Source organism: Eumetopias jubatus, unplaced genomic scaffold (assembly GCF_037043125.1).
Source record: "Eumetopias jubatus isolate StellerSeaLion01/CBP00866 unplaced genomic scaffold, mEumJub1_p1.0 scaffold_8, whole genome shotgun sequence".
In the NCBI taxonomy this organism is placed as follows: Eukaryota; Metazoa; Chordata; class Mammalia; order Carnivora; family Otariidae; genus Eumetopias; species Eumetopias jubatus.
In genome coordinates this window covers 23,727,689-23,754,142 of record NW_028274814.1, presented here as the reverse complement: position 1 = coordinate 23,754,142, position 26,454 = coordinate 23,727,689, and the positions used below count along the sequence as shown (strand labels likewise).

At 44.2% G+C, this 26,454-nt stretch overlaps 1 protein-coding gene, 1 non-coding gene and 1 pseudogene across 3 annotated transcripts in view; 2 read left to right on the top strand and 1 right to left on the bottom strand.

The window, feature by feature from the left end:
- The window catches only part of CAMK1D (calcium/calmodulin dependent protein kinase ID), a 428,166-nt gene that overhangs the window by 51,769 nt on the left and 349,943 nt on the right, over window positions 1–26,454 (top strand). The window lies entirely within an intron of this gene.
- Window positions 1–26,454, bottom strand: part of LOC114217715 (peptidyl-prolyl cis-trans isomerase H-like) — a 140,561-nt pseudogene that overhangs the window by 33,604 nt on the left and 80,503 nt on the right.
- On the top strand, window positions 25,603–25,727 carry LOC114217782 (U6atac minor spliceosomal RNA). The gene has a single exon (XR_003611050.1). It is a non-coding gene; the product is annotated as a U6atac minor spliceosomal RNA (small nuclear RNA).

Below are 26,454 nucleotides of genomic sequence, written 5' to 3'. Positions count from 1 at the left end.
TGGGGCTCGATCCCAGGACCCTGGGATCATGACCTGAGTCGAAGGCAGACGCTTAACGACTGAGCCACCCAGGTGCCCCTATTTATATATTTTCTTTTTGTGAGAACATTTAAGCTTTATTCTCTTGGAAAATTTTAATGATATAATACAATGTTATCAACTATAGTCATCATGTTATACATTAGATCCTCAGATCTTATTCTGCTTATAGCTGGAAGTATGTACCCGGTTATGAATCTCTCTTTCCCTCATTCCCCCTGCTCCTGGAAACCACCATTCTACTCTCTGTATCAATGAGTTTGACTTTTTTTTTTTTTTTTAGATTCCACATATAAGTGATACCATGCAGTATTTGTCTTTCTCTGTCTGACTTATTTCACTCAGCATAATGCCCTGAAGATCCTTCTGTGTTGTGACAAAAGGCAGGATTTCCTTCTTTCTCATGGCTGAATAATATTCCATTGTATGTATACCCCACACCTTCTTTATCTCCTTATCCATCTGCAGACACTTAAGTTGTTTCCATATCTTGGCCATTGTGAAGACTGTTGCAATGAATATGGGTCTTGTGATAGAACCTGAGAAGGGGAAATTAAGTTAAAATATATACTTTTGTTTTAAGATGCTGTCATGGCTCTTAGATTTTTTTTTTACTAATTTATACTCCTACAACGACTACTAGTGAGCGTGTCTATCATATCACATCCTTGAGTGATGACCACTAATTTTTATTTTATTTTTTGCTAATTTGAAAGTCCAAAACGGAACCTTTTAAGAAACTAATCAAGGTGTCATAAGAGCGAAGGATCCCATTACTGCATTTGCCAGGAGTTTCAGACCCCCATTGGGGTAGAAGGTGGGGAGTGCAGTCTGCCTCTGCTCAGAGATGTCCGCAGCTTTACTGTAGATGGAGGACTTGAACTGAGGTTGGGGTGTGGTTAAGGCATTGCTCATATGAGACTTTAGAAGAATTGCCTGGTTCTTTTTTGCTTGACTTTTGTGAGTGAGTGAACTTCTCTGTCTCTTTTTGACATAAAATTTAGAAAGGTCCCTGAGAAGTCATGCATTTCCATTTCAGACCTCATCATCTCAAATAAATGGAAATCCATCCTGCTTTTTAAAACCCTAGGGGCGGGAGACCTCATAAGCATTATGATTTTTCATATATTTTCTTCAAAAGTTGGCAGACATAACCTCATCAATTGCTATCCCTCCATACTCCCTCCACTTCAGAAAAAAAAAAAAAAGGCAAAATTGAGAGAATTCAGCCCAGTGAGGTGAGATTGCTAGCCTGAGGCTTCTTACTGGAGGGTCCAAGAATAGAACTGGGTTATTCTGACACACACTGGCTTTGGGCAGGAACATTTTCCAAGTTACCATGAAAAATGGGAAAATCCACTAGAATACCAGAGCCAAGTCCTGTTTCTTGACTTTTCCACAGGCTTTATTAACAACACACAGGGCACACATTAGAAATGAGTCAGACGCATGGTTTTCCTAGGGCATAAAGCACTGAGCACAAATAGCTAGCTCCCCATTGGGCTTCAGTGGATTCTGAATGAAGCCAGAAAGTGATTCAGCCTTAAATCAAAAGAGAAAACACACACACACACACACACACACACACACACACACACACACACACACAGACACACAGACACCAAGAAGCAAAAAGAGTTCCCATTATTTCGAGGTTGCAGAAAATACTAATATTGGAAAAACTGGTTTTTCGGCTTCCTAGGATTTCATTCTGTGTATCGGGTTTTTACGTAATGTTTCCATCATAGCTCTTCATCTGGAGCATGATGGAACCTACTTTCATAATGACTTCGATAACTAAATTGAAGTTTAAAAAGTTTTTAGTAAGTGATAAAGAATTGGATATAACAGTTTTTTTCAGGCTTTGTGAAAAATCCACAGCTGTGCAACTTTTCAAAACAAAGAGGTAGTGGATGCATGATATAATAGCCATTTCAATATTTTACATTGATGGACCACTTCTAATGAATGAACATGTATAATTATTATTATTATTTTTATTATTATTATTTTTAAGATTTTTATTTAAGTAATCTCTACACTCAGTGGGGGGCTCGAACTCACAACCCCAGGATCAAGAGTTACATGCTCTACTGACTGAGCCAGCCTGGTGCCCCTAATTATTTTTATTATTTTATAAATTATAATATTTGTTTTCATAACTCCAACAAGGCCTTAATGGCAATGGATTTTTGGCATTGGTAAGATTTTGGGGTAACCAAACCTTGCTAATTTAATTAACCCTTTTTGGTGGAAATCTTAGTCAAATATAATCTTCTTCGAGTTGGTCTAGAAGGATGCTTCATCCCAGACTGCTTGCAGGTTCTGGTTCTTCTAAGAGCCTCTCTCTTGCAAAGGGCCATCATGTAATCTAGGAAGACTGAAGATTTCAGGAGAAACCCAAGTGCATTTCAACAGCACTATTACAGCCGATGCCTGCCTGAGAGTCATTCCGCTTTTATAAAATAAAGTGTCAGATGTAATTTTTTTCCATTCCCAGAGGGCTGTCATCTTTCTTCTGTGCTCACGTTGGTACCAGGGCAAATGAGGAGTCCAGTGCTGTAGCCATCAGACAAGAAGGAGGGTGGAAGGGTGCAATGGGCTGCTCCATCTAAAAGAAATAAGAATATTGCTTTCCTTTATGCCTGCAGAAGCCCCGCTTGTCAGTGTGATCTGCCCACACGGGGTTCTTGCGGAGCTTATGATACTAACTCCAGTCTTCTACCTCTTAGGAGGCAGGAGGCCCTGAACAGTCTCATGGTTTCCAGTGAACCCAAGCCTGGCCGCCTGCCTCTCTGGGTGAGGAATTCCGAGACCAGGCAAGTGTAGGCTCCAGGTGTTTGGGCCTGGTGTCTTTCCCACATACACATTCAAGTGTAAGAAGAACTTTCTCTAAAGCGTGAATCGGCCTGGGCTTTGCTCTGTGAGCTTAGTGAGAGGAGTAAAATTCTGTTAATAAAACACCTTGCTTATGTGACTGATACTGAGGGTCAGAGCTTTGTGAGCAGAGCTTTTCATGAGGCTTGAGGGAGCTTACTACCTGTGTGTCCCCTAGCCAACAGTATCACCAAGTATAATCAGTCCAGCCAGACCATTGCCTTCATTTTCCATTGACTTGTGTCTTATGTCACTGGCTATGGTTTGGGCAGAGCCACATTGCCTGGGTCCCGTTTGATAGTTCCAATCATGCCCTTGTGGTTTTCTTTTATGCCTTTGAAGCCAGGAATTCAGGAATGATTTCTCCCTTTATATATGGTGGTTACACCAATATGAAAATTCTCTCCTTGGCTCAACCATGAGCAGGTACTGAGGGGCTACTAAATCTTTTGGTAGTGAATCTTTCAGTAAGGATTTTAGTTGTGTATAACAAGAGGGACAGAGTGTTTCCTTTCTCTGGTTCCTCTTGATTTTCAGCGTCTGTTGGTAATGGGATAATTACACAATGATCAAAAAATAACTCACCAGCTCTGACTAGCAGGTGCCCCATGTCCACGAGCATTACTGCATAATAACAGGTATTACGAGGGGACGCAGCTCCTGGATGTGAATAGCTGCATATTTCAAGCTCCAGCATGCCATTGGAATGCCCAGCCAAGATGGAAGGGAAGCTAGGAGATTAAAAAAAAAAAAAAAAAGACTTAACAGGTAAATGGAAAATGGTATTCTGGGTTATGTTTTCTCAGTTTGAACTCTCTTTAGTAAACATGTACATGTGTAATGATTTTTGTTTGTAAAAATTTTCGCAGTAGTCTCTATTTCTTTTGAGGGGGTGTTGCTTATGTGTACGTGGAGCTCGTGCTTATATCCAGAAAGGAAGGATAATTTTATGGTACAGAACAATGGCAGAAAGGGGGATTTCTGTCCCTTCTCTGTACTCCCAGGCCCTTGAGTTTCCTCTTCTACCATCTATGCACCTCATCTAATATTAATTAGGGACCACTTAATTGTTTCAAAAAGAAACCCCCTGAAATTCTACCTGTGACAAATTCTGTTACCTCTGGCCGCCGAGTGAGATGCTCTGGATTACCCAGGGACACAACACCTCTGTTTGTCTGAAAAGTGTCAGTGACGGAAATTTATTTAGTCTTCCTCTTGCCAGTCAGATTGAAGCCAACTTGAAATGATAGTCTGAATGTCCCAGATGTGGATCTAAGGGACATTTCCCTTCAGGTTTGTTCAGACAGCCATGAATGTTTTATCCTGAGTGACTTGGTTGTTTTAAGGGTTGGTTTCTGTGGAACCGAAATCAAGGAAAAGACTCCAAATGGTGTATATTTGAATTTAGAGGCACCTTTTGCTGTGACATTATGTGTCTATTATGACATTCCTGTCTAGTCAGAACTTCTTGTTTAAAGTGTAGTGTCTCCCAGCCCCAATCAGATGACACCCTCTAAGGCCAAATGTCTTGCCTGATTTGCTCCTCCGTCCCCTCACTCCTGCACGCACTGCAGCCTGTTACCCCTGTCTTCCTGGGGGACTTCTCAAGGTCATTGCCCCCTGATCCGGGCCCATTTTCATGATCATGCATATGCTGCTAACTAAGTCCCATGTCCTGGTTTCCAGCCCTAGTCTCCTTCCCGAGCCCTTACCCCTATATCCACGGCTTCCTGGACGTCCCTGCATGGTACAGCCCATCTTGTCTCAGGTGCACTCTCCCTCCATCTCCCTGCCCTCCCCACCGGCTCCTCCATCTCCCCTTTCCCAGTGGCCCACATCCTCCTCCACCTGCCACTGCCTGGCATCTGGGTGAGATTTGGGCTCCTTCTTCTCCCTCTCATCTCTCCTCCCAGCCCCCATTCCCATTCACTGCCTCTCACCGTCAATTTCAATTTCAGTCTCTTGAATTAATCTGTTAACAGTGACCCCTCCACTGAACCCCCACCCCCAGCATAGCAGGGAGCCCCTGTCATCCCTTTCCTGAATTTCTCCAATAACATCTTCACTGCTCGCTCTCTCGTTCTTCAGTTTCCGCTCCTTTCCAGCTTATTGTCCATGGCGGGGGGGGGGGGGGGTGGCTGGAATGATTTTCCTGAAGCACAGATCTGATGGTGTTCCTCCCCTGCTCCAGCCCCATCAGGGACTTCCCGTTGCCCACAGAGTCATAGAAGCGGAGTGGCCGCACGTCTGGTGTGTCTGTTTTCTCAGTGCAGATATGTCTCTCTTAACATCCCCTGTTTGGATGATAAACCTGTACGTTCTCCCACCTTATAAGGACTTTTGAGAGGGGCCACCCGCCCCCAGCATCCTCACCTCTGTCCTTCTGGTCACATTCTGCATCAGCTGTGCTGAACCCTGACGGCTATGCCACATTTTCTGCCTCCAGCCTTTACCCACGTGGGTCTGTCTGGAGTCGGACCCCGCTGCCTCCTCTCCTGGCTGGCCCCTGCACTTCCTGTGGGCCTCTGCTTCGATTTCATTTCTCCCAGGAAACCTCCTGGTTCTCTCCTCCTCACTAGACAGGCTGTCCCCTCGTTCCTGCACTTTGTTAGCTCTGGGCGCTTCCCAGAGCTAGTGTGCCTGCTTCCCCCTCTCCTCAGCTAGATGCTTATCTCCTTCAGGGCCAAGGGCTCTATGTCGGGCACTGCTCTCTAAAGGTTGCCCGGCACCTGCCAGGAGCAACAAGTTTTGATCAATATTGTTTAACCGGTGCATAAAAGGGCAAGATTAAAGTAGGATTCCTTCCAACTGAGAAACTGTCTCAGTCATCCTGACTCTTACAGGTTGAGAGGAACCCTTTAAGTCCCTGCACCGAGAACATTTTTGATTGTGTTGCTGGAAACGCTGGGGATATAGTTCATCAAATTCTCATCCTGCGGTTGAATCATTCAGGCTCATGTGACAGTGTGGGAGATGAGGCCTTGCCAGGTGTATGCCACCTCTTCAGCTAACATGAGCTGATCCTGCTAGGATTTGACAATTTCCTCTGGTGCGCACTGTTCGTGATAAGTTGTTATTTCGAACACTACGATGATTCCTCTTTAATGAGATGTTCATGAGCTTTGGAATAGTTGGATCAGAGATGGAGTCAACCCCCCAGCACATCGACTGCTGGGCTGCAGAGGGTGGTCAAGACAACTGGGCCCCCCTGGTGTTTTAGACGGGGTCCCAGCAGGAAAGGCAAATCGTATCAGGTGTTCCAGTGAAGAGAATTTACTAGAGGGGGTAATGACGGAAGTACAGGCAGGGTGAAGGAAGTCAGCGAAAGCTGTTTGGGTGCCCAGGACTTGTGCCACTCCTGGGCACAGGGGGAAGGGGAGGAGCCCAGTGAGCCATGGTGAATGGTGCCAGAGCAAATGTCTTGGGGACACAGCCATTGCTGGAACCCTGGACCGAAGCACGGATGGAACAGGGAGGAAACACCCTGATCTCTCTCCTCTTGGCCTCTCTGCTTTTCTGATGGGTCCCCCATAGGCCAGCCCAAAGCCAGAGGGCGTGGGTGATGCCATCAGCAGGGGGGCCTCCGGGACACAGACCAGGACAGAAGGGGTGGAAACTAGACCTGAGAGGGCAAGGGATAACCAGCCCTGATGCGTCTGTCCGCTGACGATCCTGGAGGCCGCAGCTGGAACATTTGGCTTCATCCACTTTACTCAGTGGGAAATGTCACAGGGCTGGAAATTCTTTTCTAGCTTTATAGAGCTTACCCTTCCTTGACAGGACAGTGCTGGATCGGGCCTGACCTGCTGCAGGTACACACCTATTAGAGACGCGTGCCTCATAGTTCCTTCTTACCAGCGTTTCTTTCCCACCTTCAAAACCCTGCCTCGTGTCATCCCTCAAGGTGTCCACTTCCCTCCATGTCTGTGGCCACCCTAGACCACGGCATCATTTCCCTCTCCCGGCAGATGTAGTGGCTTCCCAGTGGCTGCCTCCTTCCCATCTTGTGCCTCTCAGTTGGGTCTGTCCACGGGAACCGGCGCAATCCTGGGACAGGGCAGGCAGATCCAGGCGCCCTGTGCCCACGTCACCTTCCCGCCACAGGCGGAGTACACCCCAGCTGCCTTAGCTGGGCCGAGGGGCCAGATGTGGGGGGCTCTGTGCACCTCCCACTGCCCTGCATTCACCCCCCCACTGCCCCTTCAGTCACACGGGCGACCCCGAGTTCCCCAGCCCGCCAGGCCTTTCCCACTCGCCCTGTGCCCACACTTCCTCTTGATGCCTCCACCGCCCCACCTTCTTTCTCTGCAGGGCTGGCTTCTCCTCAAACTTCACCTCGCAGTTTACGTGACCCCCTCGCGGCCTTCTTCCCCGACCACTGAAGGTCAGAACGGCCCTTCCCCACCCTCTTGTCTCTCCTGTAACACCTGGGACCCTGCACGCCCATCTTGGGGTGCCTGCACTTGGCATGGGGCTGGCACACGTCGGTGCCAGGTCAGATCTGGGAGACCAGGGCAGAGGATGGGCCTGCAGCCAGGCTCCTCCCTCGCTTCCGGGGAATGCCTGGGCTCTTTGTGTAGGACTATTCCCCTTAATTTAATCTACTGGTTTAGTATCCCGAGGGAAGGTAGTTCTTAGAACAGGCCACCCCCCCAGCGTGGGTGTCTCTTAGGTGGCCGTGACTCAACCACCCCCTTTGTTTTGTCTCCCACATTCTACCCTGCTCGCTTTCTATTTTTCCCAGCCTCTGGCTTCCTGGCCTCATGTCCGTTGCCATACATACTGAGGAAGACACATGCCCCTTTGCTGTCCCTCGCGGCTCTCTCTTGCGCCGGAGTCAGCAGCCAGGGTCATCCTCGAAAACCCTTATCACTTCAGATCCGGCTCTTTGGGAATTTGTGAGTGCTTGGATGGGATAAGCTGACGGGGTATCCGCCACGGAAGAGGCATTGCTCAGCAAAGCAATATGAGAAGCAAGAACCCGAGGGGAGCCATCCCCTGAGAGAAGAAAGCATCTTGGGGTACTTACCCCTCATGGTGGGTGGCTAATGCCAGGCGGGGCAGCGCCCGGCAGCTCTGAGCTCTTGCTTCTGACAAAGGTGAAAGGCATCAACGCCCTTCAGCTTTCACTTAATCAAATTAGCCGCTACCCCAGGTCATTTGAATTAATTCCATGACCTTCCCGGTGTCCTCCTTGTGGGCCACGTGCTGGAGTCTGAGAATGAGGCCATACGTTGTTGACTTAGCAAATGAAGAAACTGAGACCAGACCCCTGCCCAGACTCAGAAGACCACACGCTTCCTTAGGGGCAGAGCTGGATCTGGAATCTTCGTGTCTCGAGCGTTGGATCTCTCTATTGTTTCTCTCTTGGAGATTTATGCAGAGATGTGATAACAAATCAGGAGATTTCCCTCATTTTCTTATTTTTTAAATGTATGCTTTCTCCACCTTGCTCTTATTGCCTTATTATTGTAGCAGAGAAAGGACGAAGAAAATTAAAACAATAAATGTTAAAGGCAGTTTTGCGGCAAAGTTAATCAAACCCGTATCTCACCTACGTATGCCCCGTGGAGGCGGGAGCTGGTTTTCACCGCAGCACCGTAATCCCTGCTTGGTGAGGGCCGACGTGGAAACCGAGACCTGCTCTGAGCTCATCCACACCGAATGCTAGACCGTTCAGTTGCCAGAGGGAACTAGGGCAGCGGTTGGGTCTGGAAGAATCCGAGGCTCTGATCACAGTCACTGAGGGGGAGCAGATAGAGAAGTCGGGACGGAGAGATTGAGTGGGTGCAGGGCTGGTTCTCAGACACCCCCAGGGGAACCGAGTAATCACACACACACACTACAAGAGGTAATAAATGACTCTCTCACTTCCCCCAAGGAATGGTTTGTTTAAAAGATTCTCTAATACTCCAGAAAAACCACTGTGGCTGTTCAGCACGCCAGCCTGACTAGTGAGAAGCAACCAAGCAGGTGTGGGTGGAATGAGTGGGTCCTCTCCTACTCCAGGGGCGGGGAGCATGTGGGGAGATGTTCATGCTTTACAGGACTCTCATCTGGCCTGCATGACCATATCTGACTTTTCTCCTTTTTTGCTGATTCCCTGAAGGGACTAGCTAGGAAAGTTAGAAGTCATGGCTATTATCCGTTTTTCTACATTACATTTTTTTTAAAAGATTTTATTTATATATATTACATTTTAAGATTTACAACCTCCTCGCTTCTGTTGAGGATTTGAAGACCTTCTTTGCAACTTCTTATAGCCTCTGACTGCTTTTTTTTTTTCCTGAGAGTCTTACACAAGGTCCACAGACTTAAAGTAAATACGAATGTTCCATAGCAATTTAACAATTAATGAACTATGTCACTGGAGAACTGCAAAGGACCCTGGACGGTGCCCAGATGTATGGGGACAGGTGGAGCATGAATTAACATCATCCTGCCAGGGAAGATCTGACAGACCACACACCAAGTGCCAGGTCAGATTTCGTCTCAGCCAACCTCAGAATGACCCTATTTATACTGTTTTCTTAGAGATTAGGCAGGGTTCTGGAGGTCCCCCCCAGTCTCCAGCTGAAAACCTTCTCTCATCTCAGCTACTTTAATGCCTGATACTTCCCTGGAGATTCACTGATTGTTCTCATCACTACCAAGTGCCTTTCTGCAGGCCACAGGATTTAATTACCAACAATTTCTAGTTTTCTTTCTGCCCTCATTTCCCTCTCTAGGTGCATAACATTTTTTTTTCTTTTTCAGATTGAAAAGCTTGATTATTTATTTATTTATTTATTTTTCACTTCTTTTTCTTTCTTTTTTTTAATTTTAATCCCAGTGTAATTGACAGTGTGTTATGTGGGTTTCAGGTGTACAATATAGTGAATCAGCAATTTTGTACATTACTCAGCGCTCATCATGGTAAGTGTGCTCTTAATCCCCTTCACCTGTTTCAACCATCCCTCCCCACCCCCCACCCACCTCTGGTGACCATCTCTTTGTTTTCTATAGTTAAGAGTGTTTTTGTTTTATCTCTTTTTTCCCTTTGTCCATTTGTTTTGTTTCTTAAATTCTACATGAGTGAAATTGTATGGTATATGTCTTTCTCCTTCTGACTTACTTCACTTAGCATAATAGTCTCTAGATCATCCACATCATTGCAAATGGCAAGATTTCATTCTTTTTGATGGCTGAATAATATTCCATCATATGTATCTACCACATCTTCTTTATCCATTCATCAATTGATGGACACTTGGGCTGCTTCCATATCATGGCTAATGCAAATAATGCTGATATAATGTGGGGGTGCATATATCCTTTTGAGTTAGTGTTTTTGTATTTTTAAGGGTTTGCTTTTTTTTCTTAAATATTTGCTTTTTCAAACAAAGTAGTCTAGGCTTTCTTATGGGCCTCTCCCCTGACTTTGCCTAGTGATTTAGTCGACAGGATGAAATTGGGCCTAGAGAAGGAGAATCTAATTGTTCCAATGCAAGAAATTTTGGAATCCTTGTTCAGGTTCCACCTGATTTGAAGCAAACTGGGACCTTCAGTATCTCCCCCAAATGCCTTATGTATGGCTCCCCAGAAAGCTGGTATTTGGTGTATATTCGCTGAATGAAAACCACAGAAAAGAAGCAAAAACCAGATTATGGATTCCGAGAGTCTTTGCAGTCATATCTTATGATAGGTAATTTTATATGTCAGTTTGGCTGGGCTAAGTAAGGGATGCCCAGATAGCTGGTAAAACGTTATTTCTGGGTGTGTCTGTGAGGTTGTCTCTGGAAGAGATTAGTGCTTGAATCCATAGGTGAGTAAAGCAGACTGTCCTTCCCCATGTGGGTGGGCCTCTTTTAATTCTGCAGGCCTGAATGGAATAAAAAGGCAGCAGAAAGGTGAATGTGCTCTCTCTTCTTGAGCTGGGACATCTATCTTCTCCTGCCCTTGGGCCTTGGAGCTCCTGGTTCTCAGGCCTTTGGACTCAGACTGAATCTTACTGTTGGCTTTTCTGGTTCCCCAGCTCGCAGACAGCAGCCTGGGGGGGGGGTATCTTGGCCTCCATATCCACACCCCCACCCCCCGTTGTGACAATATGTATGAAGTGTCTACCAGAGGAGCTTGTTAGAGACTCAATGGCCAGGGTTTTTATTGGGGGCTGATCACAGAGGCACCCTCTGCCTAGCATGTACCCAAATTCCAGAATCCCAGAAGGAAAGCAGATGTTCAACAAAAACCTTTCTTTCCCCCCATTATGGAAGCCTTCGTAGGCATAGTACAGGTTTTTTTTTTCCTTCAACTTGAACAGAATGAGATACTTAGAAGGCTGTCTGTCACAGGGGCAGTGGTGCTATGAGTTTCAGTGACTTTTCCTTAGGTCCTTGGGATCAGTCTTGGGCTGGGGCCATCCTTCTCAGGGTGCCCTTAGTATTTCCAAAGGCCTAGAGTAATACTGAATATTTTTGTATATGCCAACGGAGAAAAGCTCTCTTACTTTTCTATTGCTTTCTTACCTTGAATAACCAGCCCTAAATTTTTTCTCTTCCAAAGACTAAATTAAAACCCCAGTCTGTTAGAGTATTTCCTAAATTGCAGTTGGCCGTAGCATGATGGTACAGAGTGTGTGGGACTTGGAATCAGACACACCACCTTGACTTGTGACTTCTCACTAGTTGCTTGGCCTTTCTGAATCTCATCAGCAAAATAGGAGAGTCCTTTAGGATTTGCAGTTTTGCAGTGATGTGTGAGAAAGTGGCCCCAAGCCCAGATCATGGATGCCCAGTAGATGGCCAGTCTTGTCATTATCAGGGGCCAGGAGCAGGCCTGCAGCCAGTAAAAATTATGAAGTAGTCTGGGGCGCTGGCTTATATATTCCAGGCTGTTCCGCTCACCAGTTGTGAGCCTTCAATACTGGCCCAGAATTGGCTGGTGACTTTAGGGATAATAGTGTCTAACAGGTGACTGCCTGAGGATTGCAAAAATTTCGCTAATCCTAAATTAGCAAATCTTCATTCATAATTAAAGAGTTAAAAAATTCCTTGTGATATTCTCAAACCTATTAAATAATACTCTTGTCTCAGGGTTCTCCAGAGAAACAGAACCAGTAGGAGATGGATAGATATGGACTTACGATAAAGAATTGGCTCATGTCATTATGGAGACTGAGAGGCCCCAGGATCTGCTGTCAGGAAGCTGGAGACCCAGGAGAGCCAGTGTTGTAATTCCAGTCTGAGGACAGGAGAAGGCTGATGTCCCAGCTCATCATCAGGGAGAGAGAGTGAATTCTCCCTCTCTCTGCCTTTTTGTTCTACTTGGGCATAAACCACATGGATTGCATAAACAGACAGTGAGCCACTCTCATCAGTTAAAGTGGTGGGAACGCTTTCCAAGTCGAATTTCTCAGATCCCAGCCAAGGGCCACCCTTGTAAGAGGCCTTTGCAAGGATAGGAGTCAGGCCTTGCTGTGTTACCTCTTTCCTGCACAGCCTGCTCTGTGTCAGAGCTATTCTGGTGGCTGAGGGCATTGGCCCTTCACTCTGAGTAACGGTCCTCATCAATTTCATTTTGGACCACTGCTCACAGATATGCCTGGGAAAAGAATCCTCGCTCTGAGCCACTTGTGGCATCTTTTGTCTACCTCTGGTACTCTCCTTCACATCGGGTAAATGACCTGTTCGTCCTCTGTCCTGATGAAACTTTGTATGTGGCTCCTGTCCTCTCTGACCTGGAAGGATGAAAAAGGTATAATTCTTCAGAACGTTAATTCAGTTCCTTTCCTAAATGGCATACTCAGCTTCTAAGAAAAGCCTGTTTTCTTTAAAAAAATTTTTTTTAAATTTAAATTAAATTAACATATAGTGTATTATTAGTTCCAGGGTTAGAATTTAGCGATTCATCAGTTGCATATAACACCCAGGGCTCATTACATCACGTGCCGTCCTTAATGCCAATCGCCCAGTTACCCCATCGCCCTACCCATTCTCCTCCAGCAACCCTCAGTTTGTTTCCTAGAGTTAAGAGTCTCTTATGGTTTGCCTCCCTCTCTGATTTCATCTTATTTTATTTTTCCTTCTCTTCCCCTATGTTCATCTGTTTTGTTTCTTAAATTCCACATATGAGTGAGATCATATGGTATTTGTCTTTGACTTATTTCACTTAGCATAATACCCTCTAGCTCCATCCATGTCATTACAAATGGCAAGATTTCATCCTTTTTGATGGTTAATATTCCATTGTGTGTGTGTATATGTGTGTGTGTGTGTGTGTATACACACTTCTTTATCCGTTCATCTGTCGGTGGTCATCTGGGCTCTTTCCGTAGTTTGGCTATTGTGGACATTGCTGCTATAAACATTGGGGTGCAGATGCCCCTTCAAATTACTATGTTTGTATCCTTTGGATAAATACCTAGTAGGGCAATTACTGGGTCATAGGGTAGTTCTATTTTTAACTTTTTGAGGAACCTCCATACTGTTTTCCCAAGTGAAAAGCCTGTTTTCTAAGCAAAGGTTATTCTGTGAGGAGAAGTCCCTGGGCATGTCTTTTCCTTGTGGGCACATTCCTGTGTGCTGTGACCTATTTTCCATTCATTTCTCTCATCTTGGAGTTAAACATTTTAATGAAATTTGCCTACAGTTGCTGACCTCTCACCCAGGAGTAGTGGGTCTACATTTTTGATTTTATGCTAGGGATTATTAACCTTGAGATTTAAAATTCTCACCATTCCTTCTGAAGTTTGAGGCATTATGATAGAGCTGTGTTAGATTTGTTCTCCATAACAAAGAGGAAGCCTACCTCTTTCCTTCCTGCCTGGCTCCATTCTACCAGGTAGTGAATAGTTAATAGTTTTGACTAGTTTAATAGCAACAAGTAAAGAAGCTTGCCTTTGGACACCGAATACAAACCGCACCCTTGGATAGCAGTATATCTATATCTATATATATATTCGTTTAGAAAAACGTAATTCTTCCATTTGATTTTGGCTTTCTGCAGTATTTTCCCAAGACCTCAGCCTTCTGCTGCAGGATTCTTTCCCATCTTCTGCGCCCAGTTATTATAATGGAGCCATGCGCTCTTGGTGCATGGGAGACCGTAGTCTGGGCTGGACAGATGTCAGGCACTCTTGTCTGTGTCTACCAGGAGCTATTATCCCAGTCCCAATGCTTGACTCTCTGAGGCCTATTGTTCGGTGTACCATGGGGTAAAATTATTTTTCTTTTCCACAACTCATTTTTGAAGTTATTACAACAGGTGCTTTCTGTGGGTAAAAACACTGCGTGTGTCTCAGAGACCAGAATGGTTGTCTGTTGTGGTTTAATATTTATTGAAAATGTTCGTCTATGGTGCATTTTATTGACTGGAGACCAGACAGCGAGAGCCACACGTTTTCAAAATTATTCTGTGAATGTACATCCCTTTATGTTTGTAGGAAGCTTTATCACCATTTAGTTGAGCTATGGAGATTGGATTGATAGGGCAGAAATGTTCTGTTTTATTATTTGCCTGCATTTTAGGGCTTCGTTGTGATAATGACTGTGGATATTGGCTCTTACTTTTCTTCCTCCCCCCTTCCGTTAGCATGGTCAGTGTGAACATCTGCTAGGTGAACAGGCTGTGGAGCTGCGCTCCTGAGTGGTTTGCACTTGAATCTGATGGGCCTGGAGTCCTGAGACGGGGCGAGGACTTACTTTGTTTCTTCTGCTGTGTCTTTGTCACCAGAGACGCTGACGAGATTCTGTCTTTCTCAAAAAAATGGGAAAGAATGTGGTGGCCCGATTTGTGTTGCTTTCTAGCAGAAACATCTCTTTAAATCTGGGAACAAGTGGAGCTGGGGCTGCCCTGGGGTTCAGTCTCTTGCAGCTCCTTAGAAGAATTGCTTTTGGGTCACCTGGCATTTATGAACTAGTATATCTGTTGCTTGACCTTTTTTTCCTCCTGCCATTCTTGGTCTTTTTGGATACATTCATATATATGTTTTGTTGTTGTTGTTTAAAATTTGTGTGACAAGAACCAAACTCTTTTTTTTTTTGCCTCTCAGTCTAAACTTTATATATTCTACTCAAAGATGGGAATGAAAACCTCACTATAGCCTGAGAAGCACTTGATAAGAGTCCGTCTCAGTGAAGTCTCCAGAACACAGAATGGATTGGAAATTGTATAAAATGAATTTTCTTGCACACAAAGGTGGAAAAAAAATGCAAGTCCACAACTTATTTTTTAAATTTATGAAAGAGTCTCTCTCTGATGGCATAAAAATGCAGCAGGTAATAATTCTTCAGGTCTTATTAAGGAATTAGGATGGACCAAAACTCCATAAAATTTAAACCAAAGGCTCAAAGAATTATTACAGGAGTCTTAACTAGTAGTTTGCTTTCCTTAAAACTTTGGTTCCTGGGGCGCCTGGCTGGCTCAGTTGGAAGAGCATCTGACTCTTGATCTCAGAATCGTGAGTTCGAGCCCCATGTTGAGTGTAGAGATTACTTAAAAAAATGAAACAAACCAACAAATAAACAAAAAACTAACTTTGGTTCCACTTAAATATCATACAAAAATGGAACTTCATTCTGCTAATAGTTTAATTCAGATGGACCTGCAAAGCCCTTCTGGTTTTAGTCACCCTTGTAGCTGCCACCCCAGACCTTGAATATTCACCTTCAGGGTTTTCATATGTGTAACGTTTAATCATTCTGCTCTTTTCATTCCTTCCTTCATTTATTTTATTTTTTATTTTTTTATTTTTTTAAAGATTTTATTTATTTGACAGAGAGAGACACAGCAAGAGAGAGAACACAAGCAGGGGGAGTGGGAGAGGGAGAAGCAGGCTTCCCGTGGAGCAGGGAGCCCGATGTAGGACTCGATCCCAGGACCCTGGGATCATGACCTGAGCGGAAGGCAGACGCTTAATGACTGAACCACCCAGGCGCCCCTTTTCATTCATTTATTTTAAAGATTTTATTTTTAAGTAATCTCTACACCCAATGTGGGGCTCAAACTCACAACCCCAAGATCAAGAGTCACGTGGTCCACCAACAGAGCCAGCCAGGTACCCCCATTCTGTTCTTTTAAAGGGTTTTTTTTTTTTTTAAAGATTTTTTTATTTATTCATTTGAGAGAGCGAGAATGAGAGAGAGAGAGAGAGAGAGCACATGAGAGGGGGGAGGGTCAGAGGGAGAAGCAAACTCCCTGCTGAGCAGGGAGCCCAATGTGGGACTCGATCCCGGGACTCCAGGATCATGACCTGAGCCGAAGGCAGTCGCTTAACCAACTGAGCCACCCAGGCGCCCCATTCTGTTCTTTTAGATTACGGAAGGTTATATGTGGACTCCTTTTCTCTTCCTTTGTTTTCTTTTACAACAAGGAAAAGATCAAAAAGGAAGGTTCAGCCATTGTTGAGCATTTTGGGAAGAGTGAAAACCTGCTTCCTCCATTTCATTTGCAAGGAGAAGCTCCTTAGAAGTGAGTATACTTGGAAGTGTCCACAGTTATGTGGGGAGAGAAGGTGGTGATGGCAGATTCTAGGCAAAGCTCTGAGGAAGGCGGGGTATGACTTTGCCTCCTTTCCACCTTTCCCTTTCCTCTCAGTTCTTTCCTCTCTCCTCTTCTCCTCCCTATTTCTCTCTTCTCTAATACTTCCCTTCGATTTTGAGCCAGTTTCTATTACTCCCTTTATATATTAGCTCACAGCAGTTGAGAAAACAGGGACACTCCTTTCAGAGAGATCTATTTTGTTAAGGACTCTGGACAACAGAGCCAAAGCCATTAACCCTCAATAGTGGAAACTTTGGCTTCAGGAGGAAGGGCATTTATGAGCAGAAAGTCTTCTCAGGAATTGTCTGTTTATAAGATCTGCTTATTACTTATGGGGCAGAGATGATGGATGCCCACTGTGTGCCAGGTGCTGCTGTCAGACACACAGGTGGATGAATGATGTCACTCGCATTTTGAGGACCCGGCAATGGCAGGGGAGGGGGCAGACAAGCATAGGAATTGGTTACAATATAGTATTGTAATTGCCTTCCTGGAGGCACGAACTGTGGGTTGTGTTCAGGTAATCGGGCATGAGAGCAACTGTGGAAACGTCCATTCCACTGGAATCGGAGACTTGGAGGACAAAAATACGCAAAATGAGGCAACATGAGAGTTCTGGAATGAAACCACCCTAGGAGTTTGAACTCTTCATGACCAGAGTTGAGTTAGACCTAGCTCTGGTTTTGCCATTTTTGTTTTGACTTCCTGTGGCTTCCTTCCTTCGGTTTCCTTCCTCTTGTTATTCGGCTGGCTTCCATGTCAGCCTCGCTGTCCTGAGTGTGAGATGCAGAGCTCAAGAAATATGGCCCAGAAAGGGGGAGACATGATTGGGCTGCAGAGTAGACAGATTTTCCTTTGGGTATTCCAAGAAACATCGTCTTACAATGTTAACACACAGTTTTAGGCAGAAGACTGTCCCAGGATCTTTTCTTTTCCCGATTTGCCTTTAGCCATTTGTAATCACCACATCTGCCTTGTCTGTAGTAGTCACAACAAGAAAAAAGCTTCCCAGTCTTTTTAATGTAAAAGTCATAAACCATGCCTGGACAAAGCAGAAAATTGTATCACTACTTTATTTTTATTGTTAGCATAACTCTTAATTGCCGTCCTTATCTTCACGCCTGCCTTTTGTTGTCCAGGATGAAGTTAACAATGTTTGGAAAGTCAGTTCAGAGGGGAACTAATGATGTAGTAGATAATAGCAGATATGGGCATGTTGTTGGCATTTGGCGAATGTCAAATACTAGTTTTCACGATAATAAATTTGGGGGAGGAACAAGAAGTTCCTCTGTGGGAGAGGCTCTTGTCCTTCATAGACAGCAATATTCATTTCTATTGCAATAGGAAATATGGCTTCCTGGCCTCAATTATTAACTTCATCGTTCAGCCTGCTTATATTTGAGGAAGCTCGGCTTTTTTCCAGTAGGGATAGTAGCCACGATATAAATCCTTTCTCTTCTTGTAATCAAAGCCCTTTGTGGCAACCTCCATGCCAGTAATCCCTGAACCCTTCGGAATCAGACCACTCGGTTGGTGTTGATCTGGTTTTTGGGCTTTCCTTCTCTCCATGCCTTCAGATGCTACCTATGTTGTATCTTCATTTGACTTTGAGTTCTGTTGAGAATTCCGACTTCTATGATGACAGGAGCCACCCTTCATTTATTCCTGTTGGGATAATTGGACTAATGGAGGGAGGGGCTCCGGAACAGGGCTGAGTACCACCCCAAGGTGGTGGTTTCCCCAGTTCATCCTAAGACACCTCCCCCTTCCTAGGATTGGTTGTTTGAATCTGACTTTCTTGGTCTTTTGTCTTATTTTCGCTTTGATGGCACAACATTAAAGAAGGAATTGATTCATTCAAAGTTATTGTCAGTTCCGAGAGATAGTGAAGGTATTAGAAGGTTGACTGCATTCTCCTTTATTTCCTTTGAGTATATGCGAAGATTTTTCTGCAGAAAGTCACCCAGAACCCTTCAAGGAAGTGACTTTCTATTGAGTCACAATGAGAGGCTGAATGGACAGCCTCAGGCCTCTGCTGCCCACTGGGCAGCCTCCAGGTAGTGTTCTGGAGGAGAAATTGCAGAGCTGCCTGGACTTCTTTCCCAGGTTTGTTTGAGGAAGAGAGTTAAACAGCATGTAAATAATTTGAATTTTTTTGAGGAAAACACAGTGAAAGATTTTTCTGAAGTCAGACTTTTTTTTTTTTTTTTTGGCCTATAGGGCAGATTTAATTTTTCTCTTTTACTTTTGGTTTTTAATCTTCTGTAGTTATTTTTTTTTAATTAATTTATTTATTTGATAGAGAGAGAGTGAGAGAGAATGCAAGTTGGGGGAGGAGGAGCAGAAGGACAAGCAGACTCTCTGCTGAGTGTGGAGCCCGAAGCGGGGCACAGTCCCATGACCCATGAGATCATGACCTAAGCCAAAACCAAGAGTTGGACGCCTAATTGACTGAGCCATCCAGGCGCCCCAATTCTTCTGTAGTATTTTTAAAGATAGCAATGAGAAAGAATTATCCCTGGACCATTTCTCCCATTAGGTGTGACTATGAGGAAATGGTATGTGGCCTTAAGGAGAACGTATGGCAGAGTCATCCAAAATGCTGACTCTGTCCCTCAGGGCTCTGTGGGCGTGGCAAGTTTCTTAAACTCTCCGTGCCCCACTCACTTCATCTACATGATGGAGACAATAATCTCTTGGAGGTTGTGGTGATTAAAACTGAGATCATTCTTGTCAAATGCTTAGAATAGTCCCTGGTACCTAATAAGCAGTTCATGGTTATTATGTGTGATTATACACTAATTCTGTTAGGTCATGTTATTACATTATGAAAGAGTTGAGTTTCTTGGTACACTGATGTGGTCTTAGAAACTTGGAACAAATGTCCACCCAGGCAAATGTATAATGACTTTGTGGCCATTACTTGGCCATTTGGATCAGAGAAGAAGGCCAACCTAGCAACTTTTTTTTTTTTAATCAAAGCTCAGTTTGTCACACTGATTGGGAGCCTGTAGGGCCCCTCCAAAGCTGAGTGGGCAGAGCCTCAATGGCCCTCTACATGGCTACAGTCACCTTGAGTAGCTGCTCTGGTGTAGAGGATATAAAATTTTGCAAATGGTCTTTTGTAAAACATTAGAGGAAGGATGCTGGACTATTAACCAGCCCCACCACTAACTAGCTGTGTGTCCTCTGGGTCAGACCAGCTATTCATTCTTTCATTCATTCACTCCATTTGTAAAAAATGCTAAGATATTTTAAAGTAAGTTAAAGATATTTTATTGCACAATTTCACAATAGCCAAGACATGGAAACCACCTAAGTGTCTGTCAACATATGATTGGATATATAAGATGTGGTTTGTATGGTCAATGGAATATTATTCAGCCATGAGAAAGAAGGAAATCTTGCCATATGTGACCACATGGATGGACCTCTAGGGTGTTATGTTAAGTGAGATAAGTCAGACAGAGAAAGACAAATGATGTATGATACAATTTACATGTCGAATCTAAAAAAGCCAAACTTGTAGAAGCAGGGTGTAGAGTGGTGGTTACCAGGGACAGGGGGTGGGAGAATTGGGGAGATCTTGGTCAAAGGGTACAAACTTACAGTGAGAAGATGAATAAGTTCCGGGGAATCTAATGCACAGCATGGTGAATAGAGTTAACATACTGTATTATATACTTGAAGATTCCTGAGAGACTAGATCATAAATGTTCTGAGCACAAAAAAGAAATGGTAACACCAGTGGAGGTGTTAGCTGACTCCAGGGTGGCGCCAAATCAACACATTGTACACCTTAAATGTTCACAGTGTTGTATGTCAGTTATATCTCAACTTAAGAAAAGATATCTTGACATTCCACCCCTAATATAATGTGGCCTTCCGTCCCCTCCATTCCCCCCAAGAAAGGAAGGAAGGAAAGAAAGAAATTTCCCCAGGTAACCAAAATAACATTATCATAACTAACACAATTAATAATATGTTTTTAATATCCTCTCATATCCAGTCCATATTCAGGGCCAGTCCATGGATGGCCTGGGAAGTTCAGGCTTCTCCAGGTATGGGTAGGTCGGACACCGCATTTACTTTATGGTAACGCAGTTGCTTTGTGTGGGGAATGAGGGGTAGTACTAAGTGGTCTCTAAGGCTCAGTGTTCATGGTTTTTGTTTTTTTTTTAGTGTTCATGTTTTAATACCTTTAACCAAGTGCAGCTCTGATGCTGTTCATTTCTCTCTTGTTCTTGGACAAGGAGAACACAAAATATATAGACATCAACTATGGCTCTCTAGCACGATGAGATGGAAATGTAGAAATTGCTTGGCTCATGGGATCAGTGAAGACAGGTGGGGAGGGCGTGTCACACTGGGTTGGGCAGACCTAGCGTTAGGTAGGTTGTGCACTTGCCAGAAAGAATTTTAGGCCCAATAGTGGTTTACATTTTTTGTGCTCCATAAATGTTCAGTGCCATTAACGATTACAAGGAGGACTTGGGCAGTCCTTCTGATTTCATTTTGTTTTGTTATCTGAGACTCTGGTATTTTCTTCAGAGAGACTGAATGCTGGGTCTCTCAGGTTACCTGTCCAGGGGAAGTCCCATTGTTCCAGAACAAAAGAGTGAAAAAGTCCTGTAGTGACAGCCTAGTGGATCTTGGGTCCTCCAGCCTCAGAGATCACTGGCCTGTTGGCACATTCTTGTCATCGTGTGGGTGTCCCTGTGAAGCCACTGCCCAGCCTCTTAGCCTTCCACCCACAAACCTGCCCGGGGCCACCTTGTTATGTGTGTGAGGTATGAGGGCTGATTAGGAACATGCTCTTCCCACCTGTGCTCTGAACCAGTTGAGAACTAGGGTTGAGGGGTCAGGCAGGTGGAGACCAAAGTAATAACTATTTCTGATAAAAGCTAAATTGGAGGCTGTGGTATGTGACAAAACCTTAGGTGGGTTTCCGTCAGGCTTCCAACGGACAGAGGGAGAAGGGGCTGAGCTTCCAGCCCTCCCATTCCTCCCAGCCAGCCGGGCAAGTCCCGCCCCCTGCCCTGTGGAGGAGGAGGTGGGAGGGGACACAGGGAGGAACAGCCACAGAGAAAGGGACACCAAGAGCGTGAATGATTCTTCCCCCTTACAGTAATCTTCTTCTTGGCACCTGGCATTCCCCAGCATTGTGGGTGCCTTGTGGGCTCCTTCCCCGTCTCAGCTTCATAGACTAATTTATTTTAGGAGAGAGAGAAATGAGGTAAGTTCTGATAATAGTATTGTTCAATAAATATTGTCATTCATGAGATACACACTCCCTGAATAGATAAATATTTAAAAAAAATTCAACTTCAAAATTTCCCCCAAACTCTGAATATTTATTGCATGAATGAATATACCAGTCACCTGTTTGCATTTGGGAGGCAGAGACTCAGGATGGATGTGTGTGCATGCACACGCATGTGTGTGCGTGCGTGTGTGCATGTTGGGGAGGGAGCAGAGAGGAAGTGTGTTGGAGAGCCAAGGCTTTCTGAAATATTTGTTACCTAGAGGAATTCCGGGCTTCTCTGAAGGGGTGCCCATGCCCTGAGTGTCCAGGAAGTCAGCTCCTCTGACTGACAGACCTTTTGCCCCAGAGCGTGCCAGGAACCAGGGCAGAGACATTGGGAACTTGATGTGCCAGGAACCAGGGCAGAACTTGTTTTGGGAGCCTCTTCCTTTCACAGGTGACCAGCAATCCCCTCATGGAGGGAGATGAGCCATCCGGGTCCCAAGATGTTGGTGTGATCGAGAAGGAGGAACCAGGGGCTGGTAGAGCAGGATTGGGTAGGCAGCGTTAACCGACCTCTTAGAAAGTACGGAAACCATACTTAGCTTTCAGGCATGTTCTGAGAGCAAAGTGTGGAGCAGGACAACAACCTTTGTTCAAATCAATGGAGCGGAAGATTGCATTACATTTTTATGGACATTAAAAAAATTGTGGTGAAACAGGGGTGTTTGGTGGCTCAGTTAATTAAGTGACTCTTGGTTTTGGCTCAGGTCGTGATCTCGGGGTCATGAGATGGAGCCCACGTTGGGTCCTGTGCTCAACGGGGAGTCTGATTCTCTCTCTTCCTCTCCCTCTGCCCCCTCCCCTGCTCGCTTGCGTGCACACGCTCTCTCTAAATAAATAAAGTCTCTTTAAAAAATTGTGGTAAAACATATGTAACATAAAATTTACTATTTTAACCACTTTCAGGTGACAGCCCAGTGGCATAGAGTCCATTCACAGTGTGCCTCCACCATCCATCTCCAGGACATTTTCATCTTCCCTGATTGGAACTCTGCCCACTCACCACTGCTGCTAACCAGCCCCTGATAACCACCACTCTACTTTCTGTCTATGAATTAGACTAAATCTAGGGCCCTCAACTAAGTGGAGTCATACAGTATTTGCCTTTTTGTGTCTGGCTTATTTCACTTACCATGATGTCCCCAAGGTTCATCCATGTTGTAGCAGGTGCCAGAATTTTCTTCCTTTTAAAGACTGAATAACATTCCATTGTATGGATATGTCCCAATTTTTAAAAAGATATTTATCCATTTATTTATTTGAGAGAGAGAGCGAGAGCACAAATAGGGGGAGGGGCAGAGGGAGAGGGAGAAGCAGACCCCTGCCGAGCATGGAGCCCAAACCCAGGACCCTGGCGTCATGACCAGAACCAAACGCAGATGCTTAACCGATATCCAGGCACCCCCAAGGATATGTCCCGTTTTGTTTATCCAGTTCATCTGTCAGTGGGCCCTTGGGTTGCTTCCCCCTTATGGTTTTTGTGGCTAATGCTGATATGAACATAGATGTACAAGTATCTGTTTGCATTACATCTTTTCAAAGTAAACTTTTTTTTTTAAATGTAATATATGCATTACATTTTTGGTGACCATAACGTACTTCCAATTCACATTGAACCTGAACGTGTTATCCAAAACCCCTAAAGTTTTAAATCTAACGGGTATAATGGATTTTGTCATTGGTCCTTGTCGTTTTTGTTCTGAGTTGTTAATTTTTGTGCACCTAAATTGTATATTTAATCTTGTTAGATGGAGTTCACCAAATCAGCCTGTCAAGACCTTTTAGAATTCTGAGTCTTTCATCTCTTTTAATTTTGGGCCATTCACAAATACGATCATCTCTTCTATATCTCTGTACAAGCTTCCAAGAGCTGTGGGTGCTGCTGGAAACCTCCCCCTGGTTGGCATCTTTCTCTGGGTGTTGCTGTCATAGACCCATTTATACAACTTTTCTCACCTCTGGTTCCATTTTGCATTTTGTTCATAAGGAAACGTATCACCCTCCAGCACGCACGTCTGCACATTTTCATGCTCTAACAGTCTTCAGACTTGCTGACGATAGGGCTAAGCCAGACTGGTCATACATACTCTTAAGTTTTTTGGGGTAGGGGGTTGTAGCCACCGGAAACTTGTAGTTGTGAGTGAGGATTAACTATTCTCTTACAGTCTCATGACCAGCTTAAATGACAGCAAGTTTCTGGACAAATTCAGTATCAAGACACTTCTTAAACAAATGGGTATTAGCAGTCAGGCAGAATCTAGTCCATACGTTCCATTCTGTCACCTCAAGTTCCAGCTCTGTGTCCTCTTAGGTGCTCTGGCCACCACTTAGGATGAAAGCTTCTCTTGAAGCAAAGTTGCCAATATTCCAAAAGCAGGATTCCATCTCCATTATGATAGGCATCAGGCAGCCCAGAAATCCTCCAAACCAATGGCTAGACCATTTTGGGATCAAGTCCTTAAGGGTACAGGCCCTGGGCCTTGTCGGATGGAGTCTTATACACTGTCGGTTCAAGGATAGAGACTATCTAAACTATTTTACCCCATTCTTAACGCTCATCATGCTAATTAACCTCTGATTTCATCAAGAAAAAAAATCATGCCTCACATTCCTTTTGCTAGTCAGCAGAGGGGTTAATATTACTCAAATATAGTTAACAGAAGCTGTTCTAGTTGGCTATTCCTGGAGTAAGGACTTCTTGGTCAGGATGCTAGCTGACTAGCTCAGGATGCTGAGATATATAGTAAAGATAACAAGTCTCAGAATTTTTTAACCCATCTAAGGACCCCCAGATCAAGATGTAGAACATTTCCAGCCCCTTTGAAAGCTCCTTGGTACCCTTTTCCTCAGTCAGAATAATGCCCTTCCTTCTCAAAGGTAATCACCGTTCTGACCTCTGTCACCACAAATTAGTTTTGCCAATTTGAATTTCATATAATGGAATCATACTTAAGTTTTGTGCATTTCCTTCATGTTGTATAAATTGTTCATTTTTTCCCATTGATCTGTAGCGTTCCATTGTATGAAATTCAGATACCCATTCTATACTTGGTAGACATTTTATTATTCCCAGTTTGGGGCTATTGTGAATAAAGCAGCTAAAAACATTCTCGAACATGTCTTGGTGAGTTATTGATTAAGGTAACTAACTGTCCCTAGAATTGGTTTATATTCACAAACACAGAGAGAACATCATATTGTCCATAACACATGGTTTTGAAGTATATTAAACGGATCATACAAAACTGTATCAAACAAGGGAATAGAGTTTAGTATGTTTGTATTTAGCAAAGTATATGTTGGAACAAAAGGAGATCATTGCTTTTGTGCTCCTTGACTGTAATAAATATTCTAAGTCAGAGGGTCAGCTTCCTGAGAGCCGAGATTCTCATGTGAAAGTATGTTGTTTCCTCATGCCTTCTCTAGAAGGGGTGGGAAAAAGACCTTTTCATTAATTCTGCAAATAGGCATCATTTTCTAATTTTAGGTTGTCACTGTGAAAAAAAAGTCATGAATTACTAAAAAAACTCAGAATATCAACTACTTTTGGGGATCCCTGCACTGGAATGAATAAGGTTTTTAAATATTCATGTATGTTTTTCTTTCCATGTCATTTTGGGTATTGTGATGAAAAGAAAGTATTTGCTGCTGATTTAGAATCCCTGAGTACTCTTATAAAAATTTAATTCCACCCATATTAACTAGACTTTCAAGGCTTTTTTAGAGGGCCCGTTTTCCTCTAATAGGTTACTAGTGGGAAAATCTGTTAGCCTAGAAAATTGATGGATGGAAGTAGAATAGGGAAACTGAACTCTGGCTACCATTGGGATGCTGCACTGATTTAAAATTTCAAAGGGTCTGTGTTTTATGAAAGTGAAGAATCAGGTTAGCACTCCCCTTGATGAGAATGGAAAAATATTCTGGTGCCCTGTAACACACACACACATTGAAGCTATCACCACCACGGCACCTAACAATATTTCTTAACAACCCTACAGTGTAAACCAACATTACAGATGTCCTGTTCTGGGAGTCTTTCCCACACACACACAGCTGCACGCATACAGAGGTGACACCTACACGAGGGTAGCATTGAAGGTTTGCATGTAACACCAGAGCACCAAAAGCAACCAGATGTAGGGCAGTCTGTGAGGGAGTGGTTGAATGATGGTGTCCGTATACAGTGGGTGCTGTGTGGTTGTTAAAAGAGAGTGATGATGTGTGTTCTGACGTGGAATGGTGTCCAGGTACATTGCCACGTGAAAGAAACAAGCTGGAGACTGGTGTATTGACTACGGTACCTTTATGTAAGAAAGGTGGGGATCTGGAGATATATAGGGGAATTTGCTTATATTTGCATAGAGAAACACTGGAAAGATAAGAGATGAATACAGACGTGGATCTGTAGCAGTCAGTGGGGAACGTAGGGGTTGGGAGTAGGTGTAGGAATGGCTCCATCTGCATGTATCTTTTTATATTGTGTTGACTTTTGGAATTCTGCCGAAGACAACCCACCAACAAAAGTGAATCTGTCTGGGCGTGCCACTTGACATTGAACTCTAGACCAAGAGCCGGTGGCAGAGGGAAGCCAGTTGAATGCAACATGAAAAGGTGAGGTCATCCACTCCATTTCCTTTCTCAAAAGCTCTCAAGTTCAGTCATTCAGTCACAGGGGCTTACTGAACCAGTCTGCCAGTGTGATGTGCCAGGCA